Below are 5,955 nucleotides of genomic sequence, written 5' to 3' on the forward strand. Positions count from 1 at the left end.
GGTGGTTGACGGGAGCCAATCGTCTTGGTGTGTTGTGACCAGTGGGGTCCCACAAAGCTCTGTCCTAGGGCCTATACTGTTTAACATCATCATCAGTGATGTGGACATTGGTGTCAGAAGCGGACTGGCAGGACTGATCCTCCAGGGTCCCTTCCAGCCCAAATGTCTATGAAATCTATGAACCTGCAAGGATTGAATCAATTCAGCCTCTGGCTTGTTGATTGCCTGTGCTTAGCCTAAAGGCACAGGTACATGGCAATTGAATTTGTCCAGCACTTTCCAAGATCAGGCTGTTATTGAACAAGAAAGACAGGGACGTCATTTTCTTTTGCACATTTGCCCATCAGGGATAGTTATTCTCTCCTACTAATGATCAGTGAAGTAGATTAAACTAGGAGTTGCCTCTTTTGAAGCATATGCTTCATATTAGCTTCACATAACTTTTGCCCTAACAACAGTTGCAGTTATTAATATTAACTTATTATATGCAAGTCATACAAAACTGCTTTCATTACACCAAGCAGTTAACAAGCATCATTGTTCCTGTATGCTTCACATATGAAGCAAAAAGCATGTGCCCTTGGAGATGCTGCTCTTGACCACACCCTACCCAGCTGTTCCCTTTCAGCACAGGCCAAATCTGGAAATGAGGCAGTAAAACCACAATGAGGGTGCACTGTCTACACTGCTGTTCTTGAGAATGCCAGAGACAGAAATTCCTAGAGTGGCAGCAAGAAGGTACCTCAGGATAGCTTCACCACTGCTTTAGGTTTTCATACATAAGAGCATTGTTTCTAGAGCTAAATACAAATAGTCAAAGTACCAAAGGCTGAATTGATTGCAGGTTAGTCTAAATTCAGTCTTTTGATTTAAGAAATGCAGCCACATGCCTGCAGTGGCTCAAGCCAAGGGCTGGGGGTGCGAGAGCATGGCTCTCTGGCATGTAGATAGCATGGGTTATGTGTTTGTTTCCTCTTCCTGCTGCCCCTGAGGTGTCTGGGATCCTGTAGTAGCAGCACTCTGCAGAGTTGCTCATCACTTCCTCTTCCTGCTTCCAGGTGCCTGTCGGATTTGTAGTCCAGAGTTGCAGCCAGCAGTAAGTAAGCAGAGCAGGGCAGGGCAGGGCAGCTCCATCCTCGGGGGAAGGGAAGTGCAACCCGCCCTCCCTGGCCCCAGACCCCAGTAAGGGTTTGCCTGGGGGAGGCCAGTGAGCCAGCCCTCACTGCTCCAGCTAGGGAGCAGAGGAGCAAGGGCAGTCCTGCTCTCTGGAGCACACAGCCCAGCCCAGCCCAGCCCAGAGCTGCAAAATGCTGGGATGCAGGGGGACTGATTTAACTTGAACCAAGAAGGGGTCTGGGACAGAAGTTTCATAAACTGGTTTGACCTAAATCAGTTAAGTCTGATACTCTGTTCAACCAACTTTATTTTTAAACTAGTTTCAGCCATTTTGAAACTGGTTAATGTGCACTGAACTTCTATTCTGTTATAGGTTTAAACCAGTTTCTGATCACTTAAACCAGCTTATGTGTAACATCTGTCCCTCGCCTAGGGGAGCAGAGAAGAAATGTAGCCATACTCCTATAGACCTCAGTTTCTTTTTTACCTATTAACAAAAATGTGGTAAAGCTGGAGTTTAGCTACCTGCTAACAGATATGGTTCACATAGTCATCACTATTTTATCATCAGGTTTTGGGGGGAGGGGACTTGGGGGGCTCGTTGTTTTGTTTTGAGATTTTTTTGCTTTACACTTAACTTTTCCAGTAAAATATCTTCAGGAAGACAGTTTCTGTTCCATTACACTAATAACTATTTACCAGAGTGAATTCCAACAACCTTTATTTGTAGACAAACCCTTAATTCGGTAGGAAATCATTCTCACTGAAACAGGCATTTATATTTTTGGCTCCAGTATCTGAAGGTTTCATCAACTTTTAATGAAGAAAGAATTAGCAAATAATGTTTTCTTTGACACGTTATAAAGGTGGTAGCAGTCTGGCATCAAACTGCATGATGGAAAATTAAGCAATTCTACTAATAAGTCTTTGGTAAAAAAAATTATAATAACCTACTTTACATCCCATACATAATGAAGAAAGCATTTTTCTGACAGGCTGCTTCCAGTCTTTAAAATCCAATTCTGATGCTTTCTCCAAAGAATTCCAGGCCTCATGTAATTTATCCCTCCAACTCCAACGTTTGTCTTTTAAGCTGTTTCTTCCGTCTCTTTCCTTTGTAGCAGTATTAACATATCACTGGGCACCAACTCTCTTTAAGAGACATATTACAATAATTTTTACCAGCCTTTATAATGAATCTTACATTGTAAGAGCTATGGTCTTACACACCAAGCCTTATTTTAGCAACATACATTTCCTGCTACGGTTATCTCATCTCCCTTGGAAATACAGCTTTCTATAGTTTATGTAATTCCATTTGGCAGAATAGTATTTTGGAACTCAGACCAGAAGCTCTCAGTGTTGATACTGATCTCACTTATCCCAGTACCACACAGACATAACTACGCTGGTTCAGTTTACACTTGGTGTGAGACTGGAATCAGGCTCCATATTATGCATGACACCAACTCAGAACTCACATTACCACAGGAACTTGCTAAGAGATACTTAACCCACCCATAAGTAATTTTCATTTGGGAGTTATAAATCAATTTTAATAATCACTGTCAAGAAATAAAAGTAATTAAAAATACAATAAAAATAAATTTAAAAACAAGACATTTATATGTCCATTTTATTGCTGACTCTGGGTTAACAATATTTAGAAACAATCGTGCTTAGCCATAATATTTAAACTGGATTTTCTTCTCTGAGCATGTATTTATACCAAATAATGTACAGAAGAACACTTTAATGATGATAATTAACCTTGAGAATGTATACATTCCTATACCAAGTTTGTATGAGGAAACGCAGAACAGATCCCTAGAGCTAAAAGAGAACAGAGATCCATTTGGTTCAACATAAAGATTAAATGCCTAGTGCTTGCTTAGGCACTGCTCTCTAATGACACTTGTGCTTTGGACCAGCTATTATTTACTGAGGGGATGAGCCATTGTGATGTGTAGAAAGAAAATAATAAAAAAGAGCAGTTAAAGCTCAGTAAAATTTCCTGTGGCTCCAGAGATTCTATACAGTGTAGTAGAAATCCTGTCAAGTGAATTTACAATCTAAGGAGAACCTAGAAGCAAAAAGAATGTCTGCATTTCCTGTGTGGGAAAATAGATTTGCTTTTTCATTTTCTCTTTGGTGGCAGTTATTCTTTGTGCCATAGTTCACCTACAGTTTTTTCTCCTAAAATACTGTTTTATTGTATTGGCTCTGGTGCCGTTCCTTGAGTTATTTCCAGAAACAAAAGTGAGAGACTTGCAAGTATTGAAAATCATTTTTGTTAGATAATACTTTCACTTCTAGTATGAAGGGGGCACTATGATCTGAGTACAAAAAAGGCAGCCCCTGCTATAATCAGGTCACAATATTAGTGAGCTGGGCCCATGATTTAAGCCAGGTCCTACACAAAATTTATGAGAAGCAGCTGAGGGAACTGGGCTTATTTAGTCTGAAGATAGGGGATGTAATAGCAGCTTTCAACTACCTGAAGCGGGATTACAAAGAGGATGGAGCTAAGTTCTTCTCAGTGGTGGCAGATGACAGACCAAGTTACAGTAGGGGAAGTTGAGGTTAGATGTTAAGAAAAACTTTCTCACTAGGAGGGTAGCAAACCACTGCAACCAGTTACTCAGAGAGGTGGTGGAATCTTCATCCTTGGAGTTTTTTAAGACCTGGCTAGACAAAGCCTTGGCAGGGATGATCTAGTTGTGGACAGTCCTGCTTTGAGCAGGGAGCTGGATTAGATGATCTCCTGAGGCCCCTTCCAAACCTAATTTTCTATGATTCTATCTTGGGGTGGGCAAAATACAGCCCATGGGCCAGATCCAGCCCGCGAAGGGATTTAGTCCAGCTCACAGCGGGTCTCTGTCTCGGGCATGCAGCGGGGTTGGGGCAGTGTGGCATCCAGACTCCCTTTCCAGCAGCTCCAGCAGCAGCAGCTCCGTCTAGCTACCACTGCCACCACTAGACTGGGCCCTGCTGCACAGGCACTCCAGCCCATCTGCCCTGTACCCACCGCTGGGGGTGAGACCCATGCCAGATGGGATGGGGGCACTGGTGGGCAGAGGGTGGTACCTGGGATGGGTTGGGGGTGTCAGGATCACATGGCAGAATCATGAGACGGTGACAGCACAAGGCCAGGGCCCAAGGCAGAGCTGTGATCCACTGTCCACATGTCCCTGTGACAGGTGCTGGTTCTGCAGGCAGGGGCATGCTGGGAGTGGATTGCAGCTCTGGCCCAAGTCCCAGCCTTGTGCTGTTACTGCTCCAAGATCCCAGCCCTGACCTCTGCCTGCTTGTCCTGCTCCCAGATGCAGCTCCCCACCCTCTCGCAGTCCCATCTCATCTGCCCAGCTGCAGACCCAGTCTGCACAGGTCCTGGCTTGCCTTCATGGAGACTCCAGAGTTGCAAGGCTGTGACAGCGAGGAGCCAGGGTCCAGAGCACAGCCGCAATCAGCTCCCCGTATGCCACTGCCTGCGGAACCAGTGCCCATCACAGGGCCATGCAGGGAGCAGATCATGGCTCTGCCCTGAGCTCCAGCCCTGGCCCTTTTTTCCTAGCCCTGGCCCCACCTGCCCACCCCATTCCCAGGTGCTGCTCCCCACCCACCTGTAGCCCCATCCCAGCTGACTGTGGAGTCCAGCATGGAGCAGAATCACTTAGGCTCTTCCAGCAAGGGCCCCCAAAGTGAGCTGTTGTGGGGAGGTGGTGACCCAGCCTGCAACAGCTCATCAAAACTCCCTGAGTAGCCCTCCGCCCCAAATAACTGCCAGTTATCTGTTGGTCTGGAGAAGTCCATGAGGAAAGCGAGGGGTTAAACATCAGATGGAGTTAGGAAAGTGCCACCCTGCTTCCAGGTAGAAGAGAGTGTAGGTGGTGTGCAGAAAGGGTAGAAAACAGCCTTTCTAAAGGGCTTATTTTATAGCTACACTGGAAATTGGTTAACACCTGAACCCTGAGTAAAACTTTCAGGCTTGGGCTTTATTGTCCCCAGGATATGAAGACAGGGGCTTTCAAAGTGCATGCTGGGTGGTATGAGCATGAGCCTGAACTCCTGCCTATCAAAGAAGGATCTAAGATAAACCAACTCAAAGCTTAATTTTCCTGAGATGTTTTATAGTCACTACAGACCTCTTCTCATTTTTTTTCCTTTCTTCCCCTGAGTATGATCCCCTTGGTTTATCTATGTCCAATGTTAATAGGATATTTAATGAGTTTGATTATTTTTATCATAATACTGCATTTACTATGTATTGTTCAATGGCTGTGAGCAGTCTAGAAGGGAGGGAGAGAGCAGAGAAAGAGATACTTTGAAAATAAAATAATATAAGGTGATATGATTATATTCCTGTCAAAGCTACTCCTCCTGCTCTCTCCTCCTGACCTTCTACAGGCTGGGGAAAGATAATTACTGCCACTTGGTTACAGTCACTGACCCAGTCATTCTGGGAGACACAACTTGTCCCCACTGGAATGGTTTCTTAAGCACTATTTGTTTGCCTTGCAGGTTACATGCTGCTTATAATAAAACAAACAGTCATGCAGAGGCCAAATCACCTTCACATGGTGCACTCATTCATACCCACTGTTTAAAAATGCATTCAGAAGAAGGAAAATTAAGATTTTTTTTTCTCCTTGCTTTGTGTCCAATGCCATGATTTTATTACTTTCTGTTTTTATTTTTAAATTGTTTTATAGTCTTGGATAAGTGTCAGTCATACTGTGATCAGGGATTTTATATAAAATTATCATGTTTTATTATTCTATATTTTTCCATAGATGGCGAATAAAATACCTGGATTTCATTTGGGGGGGGGGGGGGGGG

The 5,955-nt window shown here is 44.0% G+C and overlaps 1 protein-coding gene across 1 annotated transcript in view; it reads left to right on the plus strand.

The window, feature by feature from the left end:
• SLC9A9 (solute carrier family 9 member A9) overlaps nucleotides 1–5,955 on the plus strand; it is a 491,595-nt gene that overhangs the window by 188,449 nt on the left and 297,191 nt on the right. The window lies entirely within an intron of this gene.

Source organism: Gavialis gangeticus, unplaced genomic scaffold (assembly GCF_001723915.1).
Source record: "Gavialis gangeticus isolate Ggan-Ray unplaced genomic scaffold, GavGan_comp1, whole genome shotgun sequence".
In the NCBI taxonomy this organism is placed as follows: Eukaryota; Metazoa; Chordata; order Crocodylia; family Gavialidae; genus Gavialis; species Gavialis gangeticus.